Below are 26,897 nucleotides of genomic sequence, written 5' to 3' on the forward strand. Positions count from 1 at the left end.
GTAGATGGGGAGGCAGAGGTCCAAAGCCTCCCCTCCAATTCCCAAACCCAACCCACAGAGACAGCGATCTGGGGTCCACGTGAGGTTTGTCAGCAGCTCTGACCCGCTGCTTCCCGCCAGCCCCGCGGCCGGTTCTGGAAAGTTCTCTGCTGCCCCCTGGTGGGGAGGCTCGGGGCAGGGCTCTGGCTGCAAACATGGGGTCCCAGAACCTCCTGGCTCTGTCACTTCTGCTGGGTGGAAAACCAACCCAGGACTGAACCAGTGACACCTGTGGCGCTCCCAGAACCTCCTGGCTCTGTCACCTCTGCTGGGTGGAAAACCAACCCAGGGCTGAAGCAGCAGATGGGTGCCTGATTCCTTCTTATCAGAACTCCGCCCAATGACAAGTCTCTCTCCGGGCCTCAGCTTCCCCTTCCATTAAACGAGGGGCTTGGGGGATACCAAGGAGGGGTAACTGCTTAGTGAGGATGGGAGGTTTCTTCTGGGGAGAGGAATACATTTTGAAACTAGATGGCGTGAGTGGTTGCACAGGACTGTGAATGTACAAATGCCACCACATTATTTGCGTTGAAATAGTTAATTGCATGCGATGTGAAAGTCACCTCATTTAAAGTGTTTAAAAGAGGGGTCTGGGAGAGTGCAGTGTATGTGAGAATCACGTGGGACACCCACAGTCTCTGAACGTCAGTTTCCTTGCGTAAACTGACAAAGAGACAGTGTGAACTGTATTCCCTGGGGCCAAGAGATTCCAAGAAGGGAAACCTGGGATTCCTGGGACTGGGATGAGGGCCGGGGGCCGGAAGGGGAGAGGGTGGGTGGGGAGAGCTGGGGGGCAGCCCAGATAAGGCTTTCAATACTGGGTAGAAGCGTCTACACAGGCGGAGATCCTTGCATCTCACTTCCCGCAGGGCTGACCAGTGGCCAGAGGTGAGACTGGCCAGGCTCGGCCCAGCCAAGTCTGGGAGCAAAGGACACTGAGTGAGGGATCCCCGGGGCCACCCTCACTGGCCTGCGGCTCTCCTGACACCACGAGAGAGCTCCAGGAGCTGACCTTGGGTCCTAATGGGGGACACCTTCCTGGCTCCAGGCTGGCAGGGTGGTGTGGTGGTCAGTGTACTGGGCTCTGCGTATCCGCCTCTACCTGCTGTGTGACGGTGGACCAGACTCCTAACCTCTCTGTGCCTCTATTTCTTCTATGGCGAACAGGGACACTAACAGCCCCCACATCCGGGCACAGTGGCCTGAAGCTTAAAGGCAAGGGTGGCACGAGACCTACAGCAAGAACTCTGAGCAGGGAGAGCAGGGAGCTGCCCAGAGTTCAATCACCATCTCCCCTCTGGCCGCCGAGGAAACCGAGGCTCATGGTGACCTGGCCCAGGTCTGTTGGACTCACGGCCCTTCTCATCCCCAAGATCAGAGGGCTGCCACCAGGGAAGGAGCTGTCCCCTAGACACAGCCCAGGAAGCACACAGGGAAGGATGCCATGGGGACTTCGGTATGTTTTTGTAAAAAAAGAAAAAAAAACTTTTATTGCTATTTGAACCCTGCTTTTATGCTTCCATTACCCAGAAAATGAGCTACGGGAGACACCAGGAGAGGCAGGAGATCATCCTCCTTGCACAAAACCCACTCCCTCGGATACTGTCCTCAGCGAGGGTGGCTGGAGGCCAACCAGGGGGCCCACCCGCAGAGTGGCAGAGGAGGTAGGTTGACCCTGTGGACGCTGAGCTCTGTGGCGAAGGTCCTGGCCTTCTGGTAGAAGAAGAGCCACTTCTCGCAGTCCAGGAGGAAGTTGTGGGACATGGTGGCCGGCCACGTGTAGATCTTCAGCTGTGCCTTCTTGTTGCCCAGGTCCACGGCGGCTGCCAGTGCCAGCTGGTAGTACCCGGCTGCATCAAACGGATCCTGAAGGGGACAGGTCATGGTCAGCAAAAGGGGGACTCGGAGCCCGTCTTCCCAGAGGCCGTTCCTGTGTCCAGGTCATTCCACATGTCCATCCGATGCTGGCTCACCCCATGAGCCCCGAAGCCTGTGACACTGCTGTGGTCTCAGCTGCAGGAGGTGGGGACGACCCTGACACCCCTGGAAGCCTTCCTGACTGTCCCTACGCCCCACTCACCCCAAGCCTCCTGCCCCAGTGCCACCCTCTCTGCAGGCAGTGGCTGCTTTCCCCATGGACTGAGGTCAGGGCAGATCCTGCCTGCTCTGAGAGTTCCATGCAGGACCCGTGGCTCCAAGCCATAGCAGGGGCACTGCGTTGAGTGACCCAGGCTCCCCTCTGGCCCCTGTCCATGCTGACCATTTCCAGGCCCTCCACGGGCCAGGCCAGGTACAAAAGCATGTCACAGGTGTCCTCTCTGGCAATGTTCCCTGAAATATTGACGGAGTGTGACTCCCCAGACATCCACTCCCATTTTCAATGGGTCTTTGGCTCAAACTCACCATCCCTGGGTTGGGATGCCGCCTCCCAGACCTCCTCCTTCACCCTCCCATCCCCCACCCGGCCTCTCCCCAGGCACCTCCTCCACATGGCGGTCACCCAAGGGACCTCTCTAAGACCCATGCCTGGCCTGTCCCTCTTTACCATCTCAAGATGGCTCCCAGGGCCAATGACAGAGTCCAAGATGCAGCAGTCCATTCCCTCACTGCCCCGCCCCACACACGGAGCAGGGGCGTGAGAAGGCCCCGAGTCACAGCCACCGCTCATCCAACGCCCCCCGGCCCAGCCGAACACTGGACTCTGTGCTGGGTGCATGGTTGAGCCTAACGTCCTTGCTTCCAGTCTGAGGGACCTGGGAGTGAACACTGACCACACAGGGTGGCCCGGGCTGTGGCAGAGGGAAGCCCAGGAGGCCCCAGACTCAGCCGGGTGTGGAAGGCAAAGGCTTCCTGAAGGGGTGGGGGCTTCCCAACTAAACAGGAAGGAGCCAGCCAATGCATATGTCTGTGTGTGTGCCTGTGCGTGTGAATGTGCGTGTTTGTGTTCCTGTGCGTGCATGTCCCTGTGTGTGTGCCTGTGTGCATGCCTCTGTGTGCACGTGTGTGTGTGCGCGCCTGTGTGTGCGTGTGCCTGTGCCTGTGTGCATTTGCGTGTGCATTTCCATGTGCCTGTAGTGAGTGACAGCCTGAGCCAGTAAACACCTAATCCACCCTATTCCAGGGCTCACTCTCATGTGTAGACTAAAAGGGACCCCATTTTAGAGGCAATTGGCAAAGATGCCCATTTACCCCTGCTTCTCTGCCAGCCTTCCAGGTCCTATCCAGCCCGGCTTCTTCTCCCACTCCTCTGGTCCCTGGGTCCAGAGCCTCCTATACATGGAGGAGGGTGTAGCCTTGGAAAGACAGCCGCCATTGGATAATTCCAAGGGGACCTCCCTGTGGGAAGCTGGCCTGTGCTGACAGCATAGTCACGATGAGGCCCAGAGGGCTGTGCATGGGAAGGAGGACTGTGCATGGGAAGGAGGACTGTGCACGGGAAGGAGGGCTGTGCACGGGAAGCAGGGCTGTGCATGGGAAGGAGGGCTGTGCATGGGAAGCAGGGCTGTGCATGGGAAGGAGGGCTGTGCATGGGAAGCAGGGCTGTGCATGGGAAGGAGGGCTGTGCATGGGAAGCAGGGCTGTGCATGGGAAGCAGGGCTGTGCATGGGAAGGATGGCTGTGCATGGGAAGGAGGACTGTGCATGGGAAGGAGGGCTGTGCTACTTGGCGCTTTCCTTTCTCCTGGACAGGCGGAGTGGGCGGCAGGCTTGACCAAGAGAGATAAAGGCCTCTTCTGGGAGGCCCGTCCCCCTGGGTCCCAGGCGTGCCCCTGAGCGGTGAACAGCGTCCCCCTGGGCCTGACACTTGGCACCTCCCTATCTGGCTGGGACTTGGGAGGCCACAGAAACCACGTCTGACCACCAGGTGTCGCCAGTACTGGGCGGGGGCCTCCCGGGCAGCCCCAGGCCTGCGATGGGGTATACGGGGCAGGGTCTTAGGGCTGCCCCAGCTCCTCATGTTGTTCTAAGGCCCCCAAGATCTCGGCCCTTGGACTGGAGTGCCCTGGCCCCTCAGCCCGTAAGGAGCACTGACACGAGGCTGGTGTGATGCTAAGGAGGGGCGGTGCCCGCTGGGCAGATGGGTGGAGACACCACAGGTCTCAGTCTGCCAATCCCAGCTCTCCACCCCTGCAGGGCTGGGGGCAGAAGGAGCACAGCACCTCCCCTCGAGACACACCCGACCTAACAAGGCCTCAGCCTGGCTGGCTGGGGCCCCGCCCCACTGCACCTGCCCTGAGCTGGGGTTTCCCTCTCTGTGAACCCAATGGTAAGACACTGGTCCCACCCCACCCTTCTTGGGTGATGGGAAGATTCAAGGTGTCTCGGGACTCCAGGAAGGAGTTGCTCAGTGCAGGCTGGCACCCTGGGCAGGCTTCCTAGAGGAGGCGCCAAGATTTGGGTTAGATCTTGCAACGTGGATTCAATGTGAGGATGATGCCGTCCTCTGAAATGTCACTCTCCCGACCCTGTTTTCTTTGTTAAATGCACCTTGACACTTGACTGTCAAGACTCAGCTTTGGTGTCACCTCCTCCAGGAGGGCCCCCTGACTACAATCCCCCTTCTTTACCCAGAGGCCACCATTGCCCACTCATGTGTCAGCCTCCCTGGCTGAGACTGAGTTCTTGAGGGTGGGGCCTGGACATCTGGGGAGCTAGGTTTTACCTGCTAACCTTGCCGGCTCCTCCAGCTGGGTGTAGAGCTCCAGGGAGGCCACTGGGCCATTCCTAAGGAAGGCTGGAACCCAGGCCTCTGGGGTCCGGATGGAGATCCCACTGCAAGGGGGCCAGGAACACCCCGAGCCCTGCCCCTCCCCACCCACCTTCAGGTCGTAGAAGATGATGTCACCGAGCACCAGGTACACCTTCACGTAGTAGAGGGTCTCCTCGTCGAACTCCAGCGGCGAGTTGCAGAGCTAAACGGCCTTGAGGTAGAAGTGCTCCCCCAGCTTGCCATGGCCCAGCCGGTGGTGCAGGGCGGCCAGCCGGTGGTAGGCCACACGCTTGTTCGGCAGGTCCCCTGGGGTGCAGGCCAAAGGGGCAGGTGTGAGGATGTGGCTCTCTGGGGCAGGGAGGGAACATGACCCTCAGGAGCAGGTATACAGACCCCAGGCAGCACACGTGGCTTGTCTCCAGGCACCTGTGGTCACCTGGGCAGCTCTGGCCATTCCCTTCCAGGTTCCCAGACTCACTTTTCCATCTGCAAAGCAGAACTAATAAGGCCTGCCCCTGTCTACTGAGAGGCTTTGGCAAAGTCGGACTTGGATGGCCCAGTTCTGTGCCTACACATAGCCACCTGCCTTTGCTCAGCAGGGGAGCCCAAAAGCCATGCAGTGCAGGTGCTCCCGGGCTCCCCGGCTCCAGGCAACCCACAGACGTGACATCCGACTCCTCCTGGGTGTGTCCTGATCAGAGCCCCCTACCTTGGGGAGTCAGCTGCACACCTACTGTGTACTGGGCCACGGGGCACAAGGCGCTGGGGCATGTGGCCTGCCTAGGGTTCCCTGTCTCTGGAGGGGGACAGACGACCCTGGCACAGCACCAGGGGATGCACGGCCTTAAGGGGCAGACTGCTGGAAGGGGAACTGGGATTTTATCAGCCAGAGAGCCATGTGGTTGATGAGGGTGGGAAGGGCACAAGAGATAGGGAATGTGCCACTCAGCCTGACACATACAGGGACCAACGAGATGCCTGGGATGTCTGGAAGGCAGAGGGCACACTGGGCGGCCCTTGTGGTCAGCAGCGGGAACAGGCAGAGGAAGCAGAGCTCAGTCAGGCAGGGAGCTCTGCACTGCGTGAGGGACCTCGGGCTGTGCCCCACAGCCGGACGGGGAAGCCAGTTGGGCAGATCTGCCTGCCTGGACAGGAGACCAGGAAAATCCAGCAGCTGTTTCAGCTCCTGGCCTGCAGACCTGGAGGCTGGGCTCTGGCAAAGTGTGGGTCCTGGCAGGGCGGGGGCTCAGGGGATGTACCCAGAGTGATGCTGAGTGCTAGGGCCATGTAGGCAAACTCCAAGTCCTCCTGGGGCTCCTCCAGTGTGGCCAGCAGTGACACCAGCTTGTTGCAAGCTGTAGCTGCAGCTCCACCTTGCGGTTGCCCGTAGTCACTGCCAGGGGCAGGGCCCAGTCCTATCACACAGGCAGGTGGGGTCAGGTTTCCTGCAGCACCCACCTTGCCCAGCGCCCTCCTCAGAGCTCAAACACGTGCTTGGAGCTTCCCACACCCCAGCTACCCCTGCACCTCGACACAGCTCTGTGCTCTGGGATAACACACAGTTCAGACATCCAAGTTGGGGGCTGAAGAGTCACCTGAGGCCCATCCAGCTACACCCGACAGCCTCAGACCAGCCTCTCCCACCTGGGCACCGGAGGTCTGACTGGGGGGAGCCAGCACTCCTCTCTGCTCTAAAAACACCACAATGATCTGTGCCCAGGGCTGAGCCACACCGTGAGCTCAGAGGAAGGGAGAAGCCGTCCCACTTCGGGGTGTATGCAGACCTGGGTCTCCCACTGATATGCTGTGTGTCCTTTGGCATGTCCCTGTGCCTCTCTGAGCCTCAGTTTCCTCATCTGGAAGATGGGGACAGGACTTCCCACTCAGGGTTGCTTGAGGTCATCAGGTACAAGGGTAGAGCCATTGTCACGTCCAGGCCCCGAGCGTTTGTCCCAGGCAGGGGCATGGTCAATATCATTCCCGGTGAGACCACTTGGAAACTCATCATGTGCATGGGTGGCCCTGCCTCCATTTGGGAGGCCTCTACCCTGCCACACCTGTGCCTCAGCCCTCCAGGTGCCCCACTGAGGCCCACCCACATCAGCCCACAGGCAAGCTCACCCGGTAGAAGGACATGCCTTCCTCCCGCTCCCAGGCCCCATTGAAGAAGATGTCTCCAGCTGCCTCAAACAGCTCCAGCCCCAGGTTGAGGTTGCCTGTGTACAGGTCCACATTCTGTGCCACCTGAAAGGAGACAGAAGTTCCCTCAAGACCCACACCTAGCGAGGTGGCTATGCGCACCTTTGCTAGGCTCCTTCCTCTCACACAGTACAGGTACACTTGAGCATTTTTCAGACCCTGTGCATTAGGGCTGCCCCCACCACTGGCATGAGGACAATGAACTGATGCTCCTGAGTGCCAGAAGGTGACTGAGCAGCTGCAGCCCAGGAGCCCGACACCTGTGAATCCTACCAACAGGGCTAGCCCTAGCCCACTCCCCCTGCACTCAAACCAGTCTCCGTGGCCCCCAGATTGCTGGGAGCCTAGCCCCTGGCTCCTTTCTGCGTTGCCACGTCCCTGCCACATCAGCAGTGTTTGTGGGTGGGCCTGGTCCCCTCTTGGCCATGAGCTCTTCTTCCCTCTCCTCAGCTCAAGGAGGTATATAGCAGGTGCTCAATAATGAAAGCTTCATCAGGCTCGTGGGCTTCACAATTTGTTCCAGATCACACTGTGTTTGGGAAAGCCTCTGAAAACAGCCACTATGATAGATTCATTTTATAAGGAGATGTGCCACATGTCGCTTGGAGCAAGTTCTTCTGTGTGTTAATTGAGTGGTCACATTATTTGAGCATGTGCTGTATACCAGCAGGTGCTGTGCACTGTGGGGGGCCCGCGCCTCTGCCCTCAGGGAGAAGATGCTGGCCACCGGGGGAGGATGTGAGGGAACCAGTTGGAGGGAGGGAAAAGGCACACAACAGGTGCTCAGCAGTGGCTTAGGAATGAGTGGATGGATGGATGAATGGATGAGGAGATGTAGACACATGGATGGATGGAAGGGTGTGTGGATAGATGAATGCTTGGATGGATGGATGGATGGATGGATGGATGGATGGATGGATGGATGGGTGTGTGGATAGATGAATACTTGGATGGATGGATGGATGGATGGATGGATGGATGGATGGATGGAGGGATGGATGGATGGGTGGGTGGAATGATGTGTGTATGTATGTATGCGTGGGTAGATAATGTATGGATGGGTGGAGGGTAGATGATGTATGTACATGTGGATGGATAGATGGTGGATAGACGAATGTATGGATAAACAAATGGACAGATAGATGTATGGAGGGATGGATTAATAGGTAGATTGGTGGGTAGATGGATGAATAATGGATGGATGAATGGACGAACAGGTGAATGGATGGATGGGTGAAAGGATGGATGATGGATGGATGGATGATGGATGGATGGATGGGTGAATGGATGGGTGGATGGATGATGGATGGGTGGATGAATGGATGGGTGGATGAATGGATGGATGATGGATGGATGGATGGAAGGATGAACAGATGAATGGATGGATGATGGAAGTATGGATGGATGATGGATGGATGGATAAATGGATGGATGATGGATGATAGATGATGGATGGATGGATGGATGGATGATTGATGGATGGAAGGATGAACAGGTGAATGGACGGATGATGGAAGGATCAATGGACGGATGGATGGATGAACAGATGAATGGATGGATAGACCGGTGAATGGGTGGATGATAAAAGGATGGATGAATGATGGATGGATGAATGGATAGATGGATGAATGATGGATGGATGGAAGGATGAACAGGAGGTGAGCGGATGGATGATGGAAGGAGGGATGGATGATGGATGAAAGGATACATGGATGAATGGACAGATGGATGGATGGAAGGATGAACAGGAGGCAAGTGGATGGATGATGAAGTATGGATGATAGATGCATTCATAATGGATGAATGGATGGATGGATGGATGGATGGATGGAAGGATGGATGGATGATGGAAGGATGGATAGATGATGGAAGGATGAATGGATGGATGGATGTACAGATGAAAAAGTGAATGGATGGATACACGGGTGAATGGATGGATGATAAATGGATGGATGAACGATGGATGGAAGAATGGACACGAATGGATGATGGATGCATGGATGGATAAATGGATGGATGGGTAAATGGATGGATGGATAAATGGAAAGATGGATTGATGGAAGGATGAACAGATGAATGCATGGATGATGGAAGAATAGATGGATGGATGGATGGATGGATGAAAAGTGAATGGATGGATACATGGGTGAATGGATGGATGATAAAAAGATGAATGATGAATGAATAGATGGACAGGTGAATGGATGGATCATGGATGGATGGAAGATGGTTGGATGGATAGAAGAATGAACAGCTGAATGGATGGATAATGGAAAGATGGATGGAAAGATGGATGAAAGGATGGATGGATGGAAGGATGGAAGGATGGATGGATGAATGGATGGACGAACAGGTGAATGGATGGATGAAGAAATGAATAGATTAATGAATGATGGATGGATGGATGGATGGATAGAAGGATGAACAGTTGGATTGATGATGGAAAGATAGATGGAAGGATGGATGGATGGATGAACAGGTGAATGGATGGATAAAAAGATGGATGGATGATGGATGATGGATGGATGGATGATGGATGGGTGGAAAGACGAACAGATGAATGGATGGATGATGGAAGGATGGATGGATGGATGGATGGATGGATGGATGGATGGACCCACAGGTGTATGGGAAGATGATGGAAGAATGGATGGATGGATGGATGGATGATGGATGGATGGAAGGATGAACAGGTGGATGGATGATGGATGGACAGATAGATGGATGATGGAGGGATGGAAGGACGAAGGGATGGATGGATAGATGATGGATGGATGGACGGAAGGATGGATGATGGATGGATGGATGATGGATGGGTGAATGGAAGGACCCACAGGTGTATGGGAAGATGATGGAAGAATGGATGGATGGATGGTGGATGGATGGATGGAAGGATGAACAGGTAAATAGATAGATGACGGAAGGATGAATGGATGGGTGGATGGACAGGTGAATGGATGGATAGACAGGTGAATAGATGGATGATAAAAGGATGGATGAATGATGGATGGATGAAAGGACAGATGGATGGATGATGGATGGATGGATGGAAGGATGAACAGGTAAATAGATGATGGAAGGATGAATGGATGGGTGGATGGACAGAGAGTGAACAGCACAGGGGTCCTCCTGCATCCCTTGCCACCCCCCTGATGTACAGGTCCACCAGCTCACTCTGTCGCAGGATGTAATAGATCTTCCCTGCTTGCAGCCAGGCATGTGCCTCCTTCTCTTTCTTCTGGAGGTCAATGAAAATTCCCAGACTTCGTTTGGTGTAGTCCAGAGAGGATTTGTAGGCCCTGGAATCACTGGAATCAGACACAGGTGTCAGAACAAGGGCTCTCATCCTCCTGGAACCAGTCTGCCTCCTCTCGTGGGTCTGGTGACAGATGAATCTGGAATGTGGGGACTGGGAACGGCCCTCTTGTATGTGCAGTGTTCTGCCCTTCCCAGGCTGCTGGGAGGGCCAGGGTGAACACATACGGCATGGAAAAGATGAAGGACATCCTTCTGAGGGAATCGAGCATCATGCTGCCCTGTGGCAGGAGGAATGTGCTAGTCCATCTCCCCTGCCTCCCAGACATGGCCTGTGTCTTCTCCAGACGCACCAAGAGCCGTTAGTGTTCAGAGGCTATCTAGGCCGATGGTTCTCAAGGTGTGCAGGCATCACAGTCACCCGGAGGCCTGTCCTTATAGCTTGCTGGCCCTGCCCCCAGAGCTTCTGGCTCCACAGGCCTGGGGCAGGCCCTAGAACTCCCACTTGCCACAGGCTCCTAGGTGACATGGATGCTGCTCTGCTGGTCCAGGGACTACACTTTGAGAAGCATGGCTCTAGCACACTGACCCATTTTCCTTCTGTGAACCTGAGGCCAAGACTGGAGCCAGTCTCCCGGGTCCCCATGGAATCTGGCCCCTTCCCTGCTCTCTCAGTAAGTCCAACACTTGAGGGGCTGTGACTGCAGCAATGTCACCAGGCCCTGTGGGTGGGGTGGCCAGGGCCATGGTTACCCCACCAGGTCAGCATGCTCGGGGGAAGCCGAGTGGGCCACATATGGGACGTGAGACCTTGAAACCCTGCCCCGGGGAAGCAGGTGACACAATTGGCTCTGTCTTCTGTGGGAGAGAAGCCACAGGTGGCTGCTTTGGTCACATTTAAGGGGACAGATGAAGGCCAGGAGTCAAGACTCGGGGCAGGCAGAGGTCAGATGACAAAGGCCACCATAGTAGGAAGAACAGCCCAGAGTGCACGTGCACGTACTGCCTCTGCTGGGGTTGAGATGACCTTTGACCCAACAAGGGAGACTCAAGCTGGGACTCACAAGCCAGCAGCAGCCCTGGGACGACCCCAGACCCACCAGCTCAAAGCATCTGATGCCAAGGAACCAAATGATCCAAAGGAAAGGGGCTGAGGAGGCCCTGGGCCAGCTTCCCTGTGCCCCCCTCCCTGCCACCCCAACCCCCTTGCACCCCTCCACACCCCCACCACTGCAAAGCCAGTCCTCACCACTAGGTGCCCAGGGACAGGTAGAGCTGACTGGTGGTCTCCAGGAGCTGCCCTCTCCAGCACCTGGTCGGCCACCTCGCGGGCAAGGGAGAGCTGGAACTCATGGTAGATGACACACTGGGTCTCGCTGGGCATGACGACGCTGTAGAAGTAGCACAGCCGCTGGACGGCCCGCTGCTGGCCTGGGCAGAAGACAAAATGGAAGACGTCAGCCTCCCAGCATCGAAGCGAGGCTGGCTGGGTTCAGAGGCCCCTGCTCTGTGCTTGTCTCTTTCACACCTCTGTGAACCTGGGCCCCATAGGCAGGGAGCCTGGGCTCAGACAGGCCATGCACCTGTGCAAGGGCAGGCGCCGAGCACACCGTGACATGGGCACAGCTTGGTGCACATGCTCATGGTACAGGCCGGCCTTCTTTACAACTCCCAGGGCCGAGGTTCTGGCCAGGCTCGGCCCCTGCACCAGGCCATCTATTTCTGCTTCACAAAGCCCCTCTGGCCAGGACCAGGGCCACCTTCAGCCTGAGATGATGAGACCAGGGACACAAGTAGCCCCTGTCGCAGATGGAACCCTGAGAGAGCAAAGCCAAGCATTACGTCTGCCACACACGGCATCATGTTGGGGGAATGGGGTTCAAAGCCGGCCCCTGGCATTTCCACACATGCTTCTCTCATGCAACAAGGCTCCAAACCCACAGGCTCACTGGCCTCTCCCAAAGCCAGGGCGCTGGGAACGGTGGAAAGTTTCTGATTTTCTAGTGTCAGAAACATTCCGAAGATTAACAAAGGAAACCAGGTACGCCGAATGGACATCTGTCACACACGCCCCCCAACAACAGCTGAATACACAGTCCTCTTGAGCGCCCATGGGACATTCCCCATGACAGACCATGTGCCAGGACACAAAATGAGCCTCAGTGAAGGGAGAAGGACTGAGACCAAAGCACAGGTGTTCTTCAGCTGTACTGGCACGAAACTGGAAATCGACAGTGAAGGAAACGTGGGAAATTCAAAAATATGTGAAAACTACACACTCCTAAACAACCAGTGAGTCAAAGAAGAGACCATCAGGGAAACTGAAAATTAATTTGAAAAGAATACAAACAAATGCACAGCCCGGGCCAGCACGGTGGCTCACACCTCTCATCCCAGCACTGTGGGAGGCCGAGGCAGGAGGATCGCTTGAGTCCAGGAGTTTGAGATCAGCCTGGGAAACATGGTGAAACCCTGTCTCTATAAAAAAAAAATACAAAAATTAGCCAGGTGTGGCGGTGCACATCTGTAATTCCAGCTGCTCAGGAGGCTGAGGCATGAGAATGACTTGAACCTGGGTAGAAGTTGCAGTGAGCCAAGATTGCACCACTGCACCCCAGCCTGGGCAATAGAGCAAAACTTTAAAAAAAAAAAAAAATAGCACAGTGTATCAAAAACACCAAGATGTAGCTAAGGCAGTGCTGAAAGGGAAATTTATAACTGTAAATGTCTACATTCAAAGAAAGAAGAAAAATCTCAAATCAAAAGCCTAACTTTCCACCTTAAGAAACTAGAAAATGAACTAAACCCAAAGTGAATAAAAGGAAGAACATAATAAACGTGAGAGTGGAAATGGGAAGTAAAATTACAGAGAATGGAAAAACAAAAGAGATAATCAAGAGAACCAAAAGTGGGTTTTTTGAAAATAATAACAAAATTGACAAATCTTTCACCAGACTGACCAAGAAAACAAAGATGGGGCACAAACGACTAAAATCAGAGACTGAGCACCATGGCTCACGCCTGTCATCCCAGCACTTTGTGAGGCCGAGGGGGAAGGAACCCTGAGGCCAGCATTCAAGACCCCCCTGGGAGAACATGATGAGACCCCATCTCTAATTAAAATAAATAAACAATTACAAACCCAAGTTTCTAAAATCAGAAATGAAAGAGGAAACATGATTGCCGACCCGACAGAAATAAAAGGATTCCATGAAAACACTACGAACAATTGTACACCAAGAAGCCAGACCATCTAGACACAACAGCCAGACTCTTAGAAGGACACAAACTACCGAAAGTGACTCAAAAATGACCCCAAGGAAGCATGTGGGGTATCAGCCCCGCCCTCGGTCTCCCCGACCGTTCAGCTCAGGGTGGGGAGACAGGGAAGCATGATCCCCGTTCCCTGGCCTGCATTTCCAAGTCTGAATCCCCCAGCACCCAGGGGAGGGCCTCGTAGGAGGAGGTACCACAGGCTATTGTGCCAGGAGCCACCAGAGGCTGCAGTGGGGACTGGGGCGCTGGGTTCCTGGAGGGTCTCCTTCCAGTCAGAGAATGTCCCTGGGGAAGAAGCCTGGGTCTGAACCCCCCAACCTTCCTTGGGCAGATGTGTGGGACCGGGGCCCCTTCACACGGTCCTTTCCAAAATCTCATCACTCCTAGGGCCAATAGTGGGTGCCAGGCCTGTGCTGGGAAATGAGCAGATTCAGATTTGGGCACAGCCCCTGGAGTTCTGGTCCAGGCCACAAGAGGCACCTCTGAGTGGTGTCACTATGCCATGACAAATCGCTGCAAGGCAGAGGGGACACAGCAGTATCCCTTGTCTCAGCCATTTCCCTGCACTCAACTTCCTCATCTATTCTCTGCGGCCTAGATTTCGGACAGCCCTGCCCAGCTACTGTCCGTTCACTGCTCGGTCTGCACTGACTGTTCGATAGCACTCCGTGGCTCCCCAGTGCTCTTGGGGAAAAGGCCAAGCCACAGCCTGAGGCCCCAGGCCCTGCTTAGCTCTCCAGAAGAGCTTCTCACCATCCAGCACCCAACCCACCCACTCCCAACTCTGCACCTCCCTGCATAAGCCCTGCTCACTCACCCCACTCACACCCCACCCATCTCCGCTCCCACTTCCGTTCACTCACCCCCACTCACACCACACTCATCCCCACTCACACTCCCGCTCACTCACCACCACTCACCCCCACTCGCTCACCCCTGGGCCTTCACACAGGCTACACCATCAGCCCCTCATCCACACCTATTACTTGACTAAATCCTCTTAACCCTCTGGGCCCAGACTAAAGAGGCTTCCCTAACCCGGGGCCAAGTGCTGCCCCGCCATCACGCCACTCACCCTTTTGTGGCTTCTCTGGCCTGAAGCTCACATTCCCACGCTCAGCACCTCCCTCCCGAGGACCCCACAAGCCCCTTTTGTGGGTGGGGCCTGGCACACTCAGCACGAGCTGCTTTTGCGTGAACTGCTCTGTGGCTTTGGGCAATCACCCGCCCCTGTGTCCTCTGTGAAGTGGGATGACCGGTGCACAGGGCTGCCGAGATACCAAGCAAACACAGGCACAAGAACTGGCGTTCAGGGCCTGGCTCATGGAGGGGCCCCAAGTCCTAGCTCAGCACAACATGCCTTGATCCCAGGGTTATGTCTAGGGATTCCCAGCACACAGGACTTTCCGTGCTCAAGGCAGGATGGTCCCTGGGCAAACCAAGAAGAGCTGCCTGCCTCAGTAGGGTACAGAGGGCCTGGCCCTGCATGGGAACGGCCTGTCTCCAGGGCGTTTGCCAACATCTGCTGCTGGCCATGACTCAGCGCTTTCGATGGTGGAAAAACCACCACTTGTTTCCGAATCACAAACCCCAGGTGTGCCCTGACCCAAGTGGCCCCAGAAGGCTCACAGGAGGAACTGGGGCACTCACTCTCCACGTGGTCCATCTCCACGGCCACCAGAAGGACCCACTCGTAGTAGCCCTTGCACTGCTGGGCCGGGCCCTGGCGGGTGAAGAGGTAGCCCAGGAGTATGTGGGTGAAGTCCCGGCCACACTCCCCACAGGGAAGTCTGAGTCTCCAGGAGGTAGTGCTGGGCCAGCTGGTCCCAAAGTTGGCCAGCAACACTGCCTGGTTCCTCCGCTGGCCCAGGTCCCAAGCCACCGGTAGTGCGTGGTAGTAGCCCTTGGCTGCCTGCCTCGTCTGTCCCGTCCTCTTCAGAGCCACGGCCACCAATGTTGGCAATCACACCCTCCTGGTCCTCGCTGACCACCACTGCATCCTGGACAGACTGCAGGATGTTCAGGGCCACCAGGCTCTGCCTATGAAGCACATGCAGCCAGGCCAGGGCCACCAGGGGGTCCACGATGGCACGGACTCCGGCAACAGCACAGGCTTCCACCGCCTGCGTCATGAAGGTGATGGCTGGGCCATGGTAGCCAAGGTGGCTGTACGGCTGGGCCAGGCTGGCGTGGAGAAGGCCGCGCAGCGCCTGGCCTGTGCCCGGGGTTAGGGAGGCCAGCGCTCGCCTGAGGTAGTGGGCAGTCTGGGTGGGGAGGCTCTGGGGCTGGAGGGCGTTCTGGAGCACCAGGTTCACGTTCCTCAGCGAACCAGCCAGCGAGTCCTGTGTCCTCAATGAGGCCACCTTGACACAGCTCAGCACCAGGTGGGGCAGGCACTCGCGGCTGTAGATGTCAGCCAGGAGTAGGCAGCAGTCTGAGAGCCACGCAGCGTCTGGGGCTCCCGAGTCCCTGTGCAAAAACAACAGCTGCTCTAGGAAGGGCAGGGCCTCCTCAGGCTGCTTGAGGTGCACGTGGTGCCTGGCCAGCAGGAAGCAGGCCCGGGCCTAGGCCTGCTGGCTCTGGCCACCCACCGCCCACTGCAGCACCAGCTGCAGGAGCTCCCCGTCCGCCTCGGTGCTGCAGATGTGGCCAGGCGTCCCCAGGGGCAGGGCCATGGCTCTGGGAACCACCTGTGTACACTTCTCCCGGTTCTGCTTCCAGTAAATGCCGGCCAGGTTGGCGTACACAGCCACCACCAGGAACAGGTCCCGGAAGATGCCCTCCAGGGCCCCCAGTGTTTCCTCCAAGTACACCCGGGCCTGGGACAGCTTGAGCCTCCTGCTGCACAGCCGCCCCAGGAGGAAGCAGAGCCTGGCCAGGGCCATGAGGAGGCCACTTTTCTTGGCCGCCCCTCAGGCCTGTGCCAGGCGCCCAGTCAGCTCCTACTCGTCGCTAAAGCTACTGAACATGCTGCTCAGCCATGGCAGCGCCAGGTTGTACAGGCCACAGAAGCTGGCCTTGAATCCAGAGCTGTTCAGGAACAGCAGCAGTGAGCTCAGGGTCTCTGGATCCTCCCAGTTGTCCTCAGCTTCCAAGCAGAAGGAGGGCTCCTCGGGGTCCTGCAAGCTCACGTTGCTGGATACTACACAGAGACCCCAGGACGCTGGCTCCTGGGGGCAGCCTGGGCAGGTCTTGCATTGTTCCAGAACATTCTTCACCTTCGGCAGGGTCTCCTGTGGCTCCAGGCCCAAGCAAGGTGGAGGTATTTCTGCAAGTCACAAAAACACTTAGACAGATTAGAGTCCAACAGTGAGTCCTTGGTCCACTTGGGGCAGGATCCCTGCATCCCCGTCCTCTGTGTCCCTGGCGCAGCTTGCCATGAGCCCTTGAGAATTATGCGCAATGCAAACCCAGGGTCTGGAGCACGTACGATCTCCGGGGACACAGAGAACACGCAGGCCCGTGGCCCGACTCTCCTACAAAATCACCCTCCTGTCCTGCTTTGTCGCCACCTCACGGCATGGTTTTAGGAGACTATGTCAGCTCAGTGATCCCTCAGAGATGCCTTTCCCTTTAGATAGAATCAAAGCCTTCTAACTGGACCCATGTATATGCAGCACTACAACTACAAATGGAACTTTTGTCAGCATATTGGGCCCCCCGGTGGGGTACAGGAATCCATGAAATCCTCAACAGCCAATCAGAGCTATTGATCAGCTCAAAAGCTGCTATGCAAAATTGGTAAAGCCACCGACGGCACAGGACAGGGGTGTTGTACCCATGTACCCAGCTCCGTGCAGGGAAATGGACCATCCCTGCAGGAAGGATGGGAAAGCTTCCAGGCCCCTGTGGCCACCTTCACCTTGGATGGTCTGAAAACCTGAAGCGCTCGCTTCCTAACAAAGGCCAGCCTGCTCAAGAAACCCACTGGTGCCTGCTGGCTTTGGTGGATTCCTAGCCAAAGCCCCCTCCCAGAGGTGAGCAAACAAGCGCATTTCCTGTTGGAAAACCTGGGATGAAAGGAGGCATTACTGGGAAGGAAAAAACCTAGATTTAAACAGACCCTCTGTTTCAAGCTCACTTGCAAAAAATATTTTCAATACAAACTGCCTCCTTATTCATCTGTAAAGCCTTGGCATTAAAAAAATAAATAAATATGATTTAGAGGCAAATGTGACTTGACTACACTAGATGAGCTAAGAAATCTCCCCCACCAGGCAGAGGCCCACAGCCCCTCCCAGACACTACCCTGGCCTCCGGGGCAGCTGGAGAGCCACGTGCCTTTGCTCCAGAGACTCTGGCAGAGGGCGGAACCACCCCCTCCCCGAGGCAAACATACAACAGCCTTCCATTCCCCACTGGCTTCCCGGGCCTCCTGTGGGACCTTGTGCCTGCATCCCGAATGTACTGCGATGGATCCCATTCCCAGGGAACTTCCAAGGGCCCTTAGTGCATTCACATCACCAGGCTGTCCACATGCGGACCCTGTGTGAGGGGAAGCGACAGAGCCTCAAAGGGGAGACGGGAGGGCCTCCCTGAATCAGCCCCTCAGGAAGGAGCAGACCCTTCAGGGACCTCAGTTGAGGCCCCTGCAACCTAAGGCTCTGAATTCTGCTACCCACTGAGGGCTGTGTGGCCTCCCATCTCTGAGGCAGAGCACAGGGCAGGCTGCAGCTTCTCCAGGTCATGAAAAAGGAACCCACAGCTACATGTGGGCCCCAGCAGTGGAAAGGATGCCCCACCTCGGTCGGGGACCAGGTGGGGGTCAGCATGTTCATTGGAAGAAGTGTGGGACCCCACAGCCTCCAGTGCCAGAGTAGACGGGAGGTTCAGGCCCACCTCAGGCGACGTCCCCCAAGCCCCCAGCCCGCACCACAGAGGGGTGACTGTCGCATCCAATGCCCACTGTACTCAGCTCTGTCCCCTCCTCCGGCATTACCCCAAGGCCCAACGCATAACCAGAGGAAGCCTGAGCCACTGGCAAAACCCACCTTGTTCCTGCGGCTGCTCGGTCACAGCTTCCTCTACTGAGTCTGCCAAGGGAGAAAAGAGAAGCAATGAACACCCCCAGCCAGCACCTCTGGGCCCATGTCAGGTTGAGCTGGTGTCGGTGTTGCAGGGTGAGAGCATTGCAGGGTGCAAGGGTTGAAAGTCACATCATCCTCTTCCCTCCTGGATCATGGGAACAACATCACTGGGGGGTGGACACTTTCTGCGATATTGGGAGTAACATCGTCTTCTGTGCCTTGGAATATTAAGGACAATATCATGGGGGGCCGTGTACATCTTCTGCAATATTGGGAATAATATTATCCCCTCTCCCCATGCATACTAGGAAAGATATCAGAGTGAGTGTTCACCTCCTGCGATATGGGGATACCATCTTCTCCCCTTCTCCCCTTCTGGATATCAGGAAGAGTATCACACGGGGGTGTAAGGTGTCTGCGATACTGGGAGTAATATCAACCTCTCAGCCTTGGAATATTAAGAAGAATATCACAGGGTGGATGTACACCCCCTACCATATTGGGAGTAATATCAGCCTCTCCTCTCCATGGATAATAGGAACAATATCCCAGGCTGGATGTACGCCTCCTGCTCTATGGGGAGTCATATCCCTTCCAGGGTACTCATAACAATATCACAGGGCGGGTGAACACAGCCTGCGATACTGGAACTATTATCATCCTCTCCCCATCCGGATACTAGGAACCATATCACAGAAGAGCTGTACCCTCCCTGCGATATTGGGAGTAATATCATGTGCTTCTTCCATGAATATTAGGAGGAATATCACCGGGTGGCTGTCTATTCATTGCTATGTTGGGAGTCATGTCATACTCTACCACCTGGATATTAGGATCAGTGTCACAGGGTGAGTGCACACCTACTGCGATATTAAAACTAACATCATGTTCTCAGTCCCTGGATATTAGGAACAACATCACAGGTAGGTGTACACCCCCTGCAGTATTAAGAGCAATAATATGATTAATTAGTAAACATCAATCATCGATTTTAATAATTACCAGGCTGATCTCGAACTCTTGACCTCAGGTGATCTGCCTACCTCAGCCACCTAAAGTGCTGGAATTACAGGCGTGAGCCACCGCGTCCGGCCAACACTTCTTGACATCTCTTTTTGGACCTCAAATTTAGCATGCCGAAAACACATTTCTGATTCCCCCTGCTATAACCCACTCCTCCCATAGTCTTCCCGATCCCAATAACAGCATCTCTAGTCTTCCAGTTACTCAGGCCAAAATCCTTGACATCATCCTTAAAACTTCTTTTTCTCTCTCTTGTCATCCAACCCATTTAAACTCTCCTTTCAAAATATATGCCAGACCTAACCACTTCTCACCTTCCTCATCATTTCCAACCAGGTCCAGCCCTCATCATAGCACTTTGAGTTACTGCAAAAGCCTCCCAATCGTCAGGCACAGTGGCTCATGCCTGTAATCCCAAGCACTTTGGTAGGCCAAGGCAGGTGGATCATCAGAGGTCAGGAGCTCAAGACCAGCCTGACCAACATGGTGAAAACCCTCTACTAAAAATACAAAAAATTAGCCGAGCATGGTGATGGGTGCCTGTACTCCCAGCTATTCAGGAGGCTGAAGCAGGAGAATCACTTGAACTCAGAAGACAGAGGTTACAGTGAGCCGAGATTGTGCCATTGCACTCCAGCCTGTGTGACAAGAGCGAAACTCCATCTCAGGAGGTTAAAAAAAAAAAAAAAAAAAGCCTCCCAACCCACCTCTCTCCTTCCGCCTTTCACCTTGCCCTGCATTCTACCTTCCTCTCTCAAACATTTCAGAAAAAAAAAATTATATCCACAGAGAGAGAAAGTACAAATGGGGTGAAATGTTTGGGGAATCTGAGGGAAGAGTATATGGGAATTCTCCGTACTATTTTTGCAACTTTTCTATAAGTCAGGATTATTTCGAATTGAAGAGTTAAACAAAGAAAAAACAAAAAACAAAAACACTATCTCCCTTTGTGAATCCATCCTGTGTTTCCCCTGGCAACTTAACGACGCTCTCAACTAACACATCTATTTTTTCATGAACACTAAAAGAACTGTTACCTAGTTTTGATTTTCTGTGCTTGGCAGTAGAAGTGTGTGTGTGTGTGTGTGTGTGTTTCATATATGTGTGTGTGTATATATATGTGTGGGTTGTATGTGTATATAGAGAGGGAGAAATATATATGTGTATATATATATTTTGTATATTTACAATGGTAATGTGTATATATATAAATATATGTGTGTGTGTAGATATATATAATACATACCCCATAGCCTGTCCTTAACCAGTTCTAAACTTAGTTGGAAAAATACATACCTAAGCAGAGAATTTCAATTTAATATAATGAATATTTTGATAGAGGAATGTGTTGCTATGGAACACGTTACTAAGACACAAAACCTCCTAGATGGGGCAATGAATGAACGAAGTTTTCCACCTATAGGCACCCCCTCTGATATCCCCTCAAACCTTTATAGTTATATGCATTTGCTTCCCCCAGGACCCTCGTTTCATAATGGTTAGTCCTAGAGCCTAGCAAGTTCCTACTACAGCTGGCAAACATATGCCATTCAAGAAACAGTGGCGGAGTGAATGACGAGTTAAGAACCATTTGTCAGCCCGTTCTCAGCAATACAACATGCACTGGTATGCAAATTATATTTTTGTTGAAAGCAACAGCAGGATCACAAATTATCTTTCCAGAGAAAGCAAACCTCAAAAGCTTTTTTACCCTAGTAAAGCACATTATAAGAAGCTCCCCTTATATAAAAGAAAACCTCCTCATTCGTTATCAATGGCATGTAAACCTAATAAGCCTCCGTCTCTGATGACATCTCTTTCATCCCCAGGGCTAGATAAAGGAGGTTCTGGAAACCCTGGTAGTTGTGAAGGTGGCTCCCAGCTCTGACAGTCTTGAACCCTGCGTGCGTGGAGGTCACACAGCAGAAGAACAACAGAGGGAAGCATCATCAGACTTCGAATATGTTTGAACCAGAGATGGCAAATAGGCTGCAGCCAACCGAAAACACCAGAGATTCATGGTGGCCACCCGAGGGGTTGTGCTCTTAAAAAACAAAAATAAAAAATAAAAATTTAAAATTTAAAAAGGAAGGGGTCAAGAATCCATCAGGTCTGACTGAGACGTGTATCAATGACTAACACCCCGTATGGCAAAAATACTCCGGTGCGCTATGGGTACTCACAGCTTCAGCAGTATTCAAAGGCGTGTGCTTCCCTAAGACTAAGCCACGGGAATACCCCCAGCAACACTGCCGGGAGAAACGTCTCACGTGGATTTGGTAGAAACACAGTTGTCTTTAACAAATTAACACTGAATAAATCCTGACTTATTAGAGCCTATGAGAATGACATTCTCAATGATAACAGTTATCACTACAATCTCCAAACATCTGCGATCCTGCAGGGAGGAGCTGTGACAGTGCAGGCCACAGGCCACATGTCCAGAATGCTTCCCAGACTGCCTGTTACAGAATAAAAGAAATGAATCCCCTCCCCCAAGAATGTCTTCACTCACATTTAGCCAGTTGTTCCTTTGTGTGCATCTCTGTGCTAAAATGGCCATTCTTCCCCACAGCCTGAAGTCATATGCTAAAATAAATGAGACTCACATGAAGTCAGAACCATGCAGATGCGAGGAAACCACCACAAAGGAAATGGGCTGGAGAGTGTGGCCAGGAGGATGGTACTTCCCAGGAAGCAATTACTTCATCTCTGCCCATGAAGCAGGCAGCTGTTATTGTCCCCCAGGCCCACGCCAGCCACTCAAAGTAGGTTCTAACCAAACTACCTCCAACAATCAATATAAATACACCACACAATTGGCTTCTGAAAGGACACCTTGCAACCAACAAGAAACTGTTAGCACAACTTTGACAAACTGTACAACTAAAAACCTTGGAAAGGGATAAACACTGCCACATTTTGACTCAAATACTGCTACGTGGTAGCACCGCAATAATTCACTGAAACAAAAGAATGAATGAGGAATACGTTTATATAGGAATCAGAGGAAGCATGACTAATCATTTAAAGAAATAGGTCAAGAAACTGCTAGGTTCAAATGCTACCGTGTGACATTGTCAGGGCCTTAGGCAAATTCACTTTTCTTGGTCCTGTTTCTAGGTTCATCAAAAACCAGCTTTGGACTAGGGAATCTGTTGCTTCCCAAAGCCTTCCTTCTGTGATTCCAGCCCAGATTTTAGGACTGCTCTCCCACTTGGTATATGAAAGCACTTTCCATGTATAATAGCAAGAGTGCATTTCTGTGTTGAATGCGGTTTGGGACCTACTCTATGAGGCAGAATATCATCATGTAACTTTAAACATGACGACAAGGCGCACTCTAGATAAGGATAACACATAAGATGTGGCCATACACCTGTGCATGCCTGGCAGGGAGATGCGGAAGTCTCATTTAATGAAGCCAGGGTGCCTGTTGCAACTGAACATCCTCAGTCCACGTCAAGTTCACAACGTCCTTCTGACATCAAACCACAGGTATCACATACTTTTCCATACTTTCCACCCAAGATTAAAATATGCAGAGCACCGTGATAAAGACGCCTCCATTCCCAGCATGTTGGCTCTCATTCCGTAGAATTACATACTTTCAGTGCAAAATGATGACCAGGTTCCAGCGGCAAGCAAGACTGGGCTCAGTGGGGACAGCAGGCCCTGCAGGAGCCACCACTCCTGTCGCCACAGTCTGATGCAGCTGCAGAGAAGCTGTGGCTGAGGCCATTCACTTTGTGAGAGAACCGCACAGGAGGGAAAAGGTAGGGAAGGTCGGGAAGAGGACAATGTCATGCTTCTGAGCCCAAGCCAAGCCATCGCATCCCCTGTGACTTGCATGTATACACCCAGATGACCTGAAGTAACTGAAGAATCACAAAAGAAGTGCAAATGCCCTGTCCCACCTTAACTGATGACATTCTACCACAAAAGAAGTGAAAATGACCGGTCCTTGCCTTAAGCGATTATATTATCTTGTGAAATTCCTTCTCCTGGCTCAAAAAGCTCCCACACTGAGCACCTTGTGACTCCCACTCCTGCCCACCAGAGAACAACCCCCCTTTGACTGTAATTTTCCTTTACCTTCCCAAATCCTATAAAACGCCCCCACCCTTATCTCCCTTCGCTGACTCTCTTTTTCAGACTCAGCCCGCCTGCACCCAGGTGATTAAAAAGCTTTATTGTTCACACAAAGCCTGTTTGGTGGTCTCTTCACATGGACGCGCATGACAGACAGGTGCAGAGCCAGGGAAGGACCTGTGATGAGAACAGAAAGGAATGCGTCTCCCTGTACACACACTCGGATTTTATGACAATGTGCGCAGGGGGCTGAACTGGATGCCTGAGAACATTCCTCCAAGTTCTTTTGCAGATTTTCTAAATATTGGTGTAAAATCTGAACTCAGACAAAATTTTTTTAAATCGCTTCAATCAACGTCTTTGTCTAGTGCTACATGATCATCTAGAAAACCAACTTCTGTTCTAAGGCTCACATCCTCCTATAAAGTCCCAGGGATTTTACAAGGGAATGCACCTCTCATTCGCATCAAGAGCACACACAACTACTGTTAAAGAAATGATTAAATTGCTTACATAATTTTTTAAACACCCAGATTTGAAATACAACAGAGACAACTTTTTGATAGCTCTGCTTTCCAACTGCAAACTGCGAGTGGAGAAAATAACCCACCATGATTTCTAACCAGTCAACAACCTGTCTTCCCTGGCTGCAGTAGGAGCAATCTTTCTGAGCTCAGGAGGAAAAAGAACCCAGCGGGTTAGCGGACAGATAATCATCAGTTCTCAGCGGGCTTCCCCGGTCCCAAATCCCCATGTGATACATGGAAGTAAACAGCTATCATTGACCAAGCATCTGAATGCTTATCTCACCTCGCCATCTGATTCTCCTGCCATGCAAATTTAAAATTAATAAGCCTGCTATTAGAGAACAGAGTTGGTGCTACATCTGTCTTCCTAAAATTATGGATAATTACCAGCCCACAATGGCTTCTAATCAGATTTGAGTAGTCCCTTAGACAGGAAGCTAAAGTGCCTCAGCCCTAAACAGAGAAGAAAACAGAAACTGGAGTGCTCTAGGTTTGATTTTTTCCCCCTTGTTCTAAAGTTGCTGTTCACGAATCTCCTTCTACTGTCTTGTTTATAAAATTTATGAGAAACAGGGAAATTCAAAGACATGATAGAAATGGCCACGTTTTCTAGGTACAAACTTTGTGAACATTATTTTTAGGTGCTGGGCTTTTTCTCCACAAATTGTGAGCCTGGAGTACATTTTCTCCCTCGTGGTTACACATTCAGAGTCAGGGAAAGTGGCTTTAGGAGTAAAGAGGGGAGTGCAGTGAGAAGTGACCGGACACTGAGAAGGACAGACAGGGACTCTACCTCGGTGGCCTACAGCATTCCTGGGCCTCTGCCTTTACTTTTCTATCTGTACAAGGGATCTAAAGGCCCGTGATTCTAGGCCACGACAGCTCTTCATACACACATACACTAACATCACACGCCTGTGTGAAAAGCTGTGACACTTGGCTGATTTCCTGAAGAAGTTATCTTGTATCATTTCTACTCAAGTACTCCACCTCCTTCTAGACAAGTATCTGAGGATGATGGGCTATCCCACAGCCATGTGTGCAACCTCTGCTGCTTACGATCCCTGTTCACATAGCATTTTCCAAAAGCATTTGGTGTAAAGTGACAGAAGAAAGAAGAATAAGGTTCTTTCAGCCCATTCATTCATTCATTCAACAAATATTGACTATCTATGTGCCAGGCACTGGTGATATAACAGCGAACATATATTTTTGTAGGTAGCGACAGACAACCAAAAAGTATGTTAAAGAGTGATCAAGACTGTAGAGGAAAATACACCAGGAAACAGGAAAGAATAATACCCCTAGCCACCCTACATTGGGGTGACGCTAGTGTTACCAAATGGAAACAGCGGCCGGGCGCAGTGGCTCACACCTGTAATCTCAGCTCTTTGGGAGACTGAGGCAGGAAGATCACCTGAGTTCAGGAGTTCAAGATCAGCCTGACCAACACGACGAAACCTTGTCTCCACTAAAAACATAAAAATTAGCTGGATGTGGTGGCACACGCCTGTAATCTCAGTTACTCAGGAAGCTGAGGCACAAGAATCACTTGAACCTGGGAGGCGGAGGTTGGAGTGAGCCGAGATCGTGCCACTGCACTCCAGCCTGGGTGACAGAGTAAGACTCTCTCTCAAAAAATGTAAAAAAAAAAAAAAAAAAAAAAAAAGTAAACAGAGAATAAGATACCAAAAGAAAGAACATGAAGGATTAATTGTAACAAAAGCCTTTGTAAGCTGATACTTTCCTTCCTGGATCCTTGTCCCTTACAAATGGAAAAAAAGGGCGGAGAGGGGGTAGCATCCAAATGATGTTGTAAGATGGCTTCGGGTTTCAGATGTCTGACAGCCATACTCAGGTACTTCAAGGAAAAAGCTCTAGCTCTATAAGCAATCTGGGCAATGGTTTAATGATCCTGTAAGATCAGTACCATATTCTCTCATTTTTCATAGATGAGGAAACTGAGGCATAGAAAGGCTAAGTAAATTGTCCATGGTCACAGGTGATTTAGAAACTTTTCTTCAAACTTTCAAAAGTTAACTACTGCCACTATTACACATGGGTTTTTGTTTGTTTGTTTTTGTCTGTTTTGAGACAAGGTCTTGCTCTGACCAGGCTGGAGTGCAGTGGCGTGATGATGGTTCACTGCAGCCTCGACTTCCCAGGCTCAAGTGATTCTTGCACCTCAGCCTCTCCAGTAGCTGGGATTACAGGCATGAGCCACCACACCTGGCTAATTTTTTAATTTTTATTTTTTGTAGGGATGGGCTTTCACCATGTTGCCCAGACTGGTTCCAAACTCTGGGCTCAAGAGATCCTCCCAGGTCGGCCTCCCAAAGTGCTGGGATTACAGGTGTAAGCCACTGTGCACAGCCCTACAAATGTGACTTGTACAAGGTCAGAGGAGTGAGCAGGAAGAGAACAGAGACTTCAGCGAGTCTCCTGGCTGTGGCAACGCCATATCCCTCCTCCATACCGTAATGTGTCTACACCCACCAAGCTCCTAGACGTTGAAGGCAGGCCAGCTCAGAGACGAAACAGCAGTCAAGAAAGAGAAGATGCAGACATGCGTCTTGATTTCGGCTCGAGCGTGCCTCTCTGCCCTGCAGCTGCACAGGCAGAAACCAGGGGCCGTGAGTCTCAGGCAGTGTGTTTGGTTCCTGGCTGGTTATCTTTTGGGAGACCATCCCATACAATTAGTGTTACACTTCTCAAAAATGAAGTGTGAGTTTTATAGAAAAATCGATTC

The 26,897-nt window shown here is 52.5% G+C and overlaps 1 pseudogene; it reads right to left on the reverse strand.

The window, feature by feature from the left end:
• Positions 1-1,532: 1,532 nt before the first annotated feature.
• Positions 1,533-18,567, reverse strand: LOC139361724 (SH3 domain and tetratricopeptide repeat-containing protein 1-like; annotated as a pseudogene).
• Positions 18,568-26,897: the final 8,330 nt, after the last annotated feature.

Source organism: Macaca nemestrina, unplaced genomic scaffold, assembly GCF_043159975.1.
Source record: "Macaca nemestrina isolate mMacNem1 unplaced genomic scaffold, mMacNem.hap1 Scaffold_99, whole genome shotgun sequence".
In the NCBI taxonomy this organism is placed as follows: domain Eukaryota; kingdom Metazoa; phylum Chordata; class Mammalia; order Primates; family Cercopithecidae; genus Macaca; species Macaca nemestrina.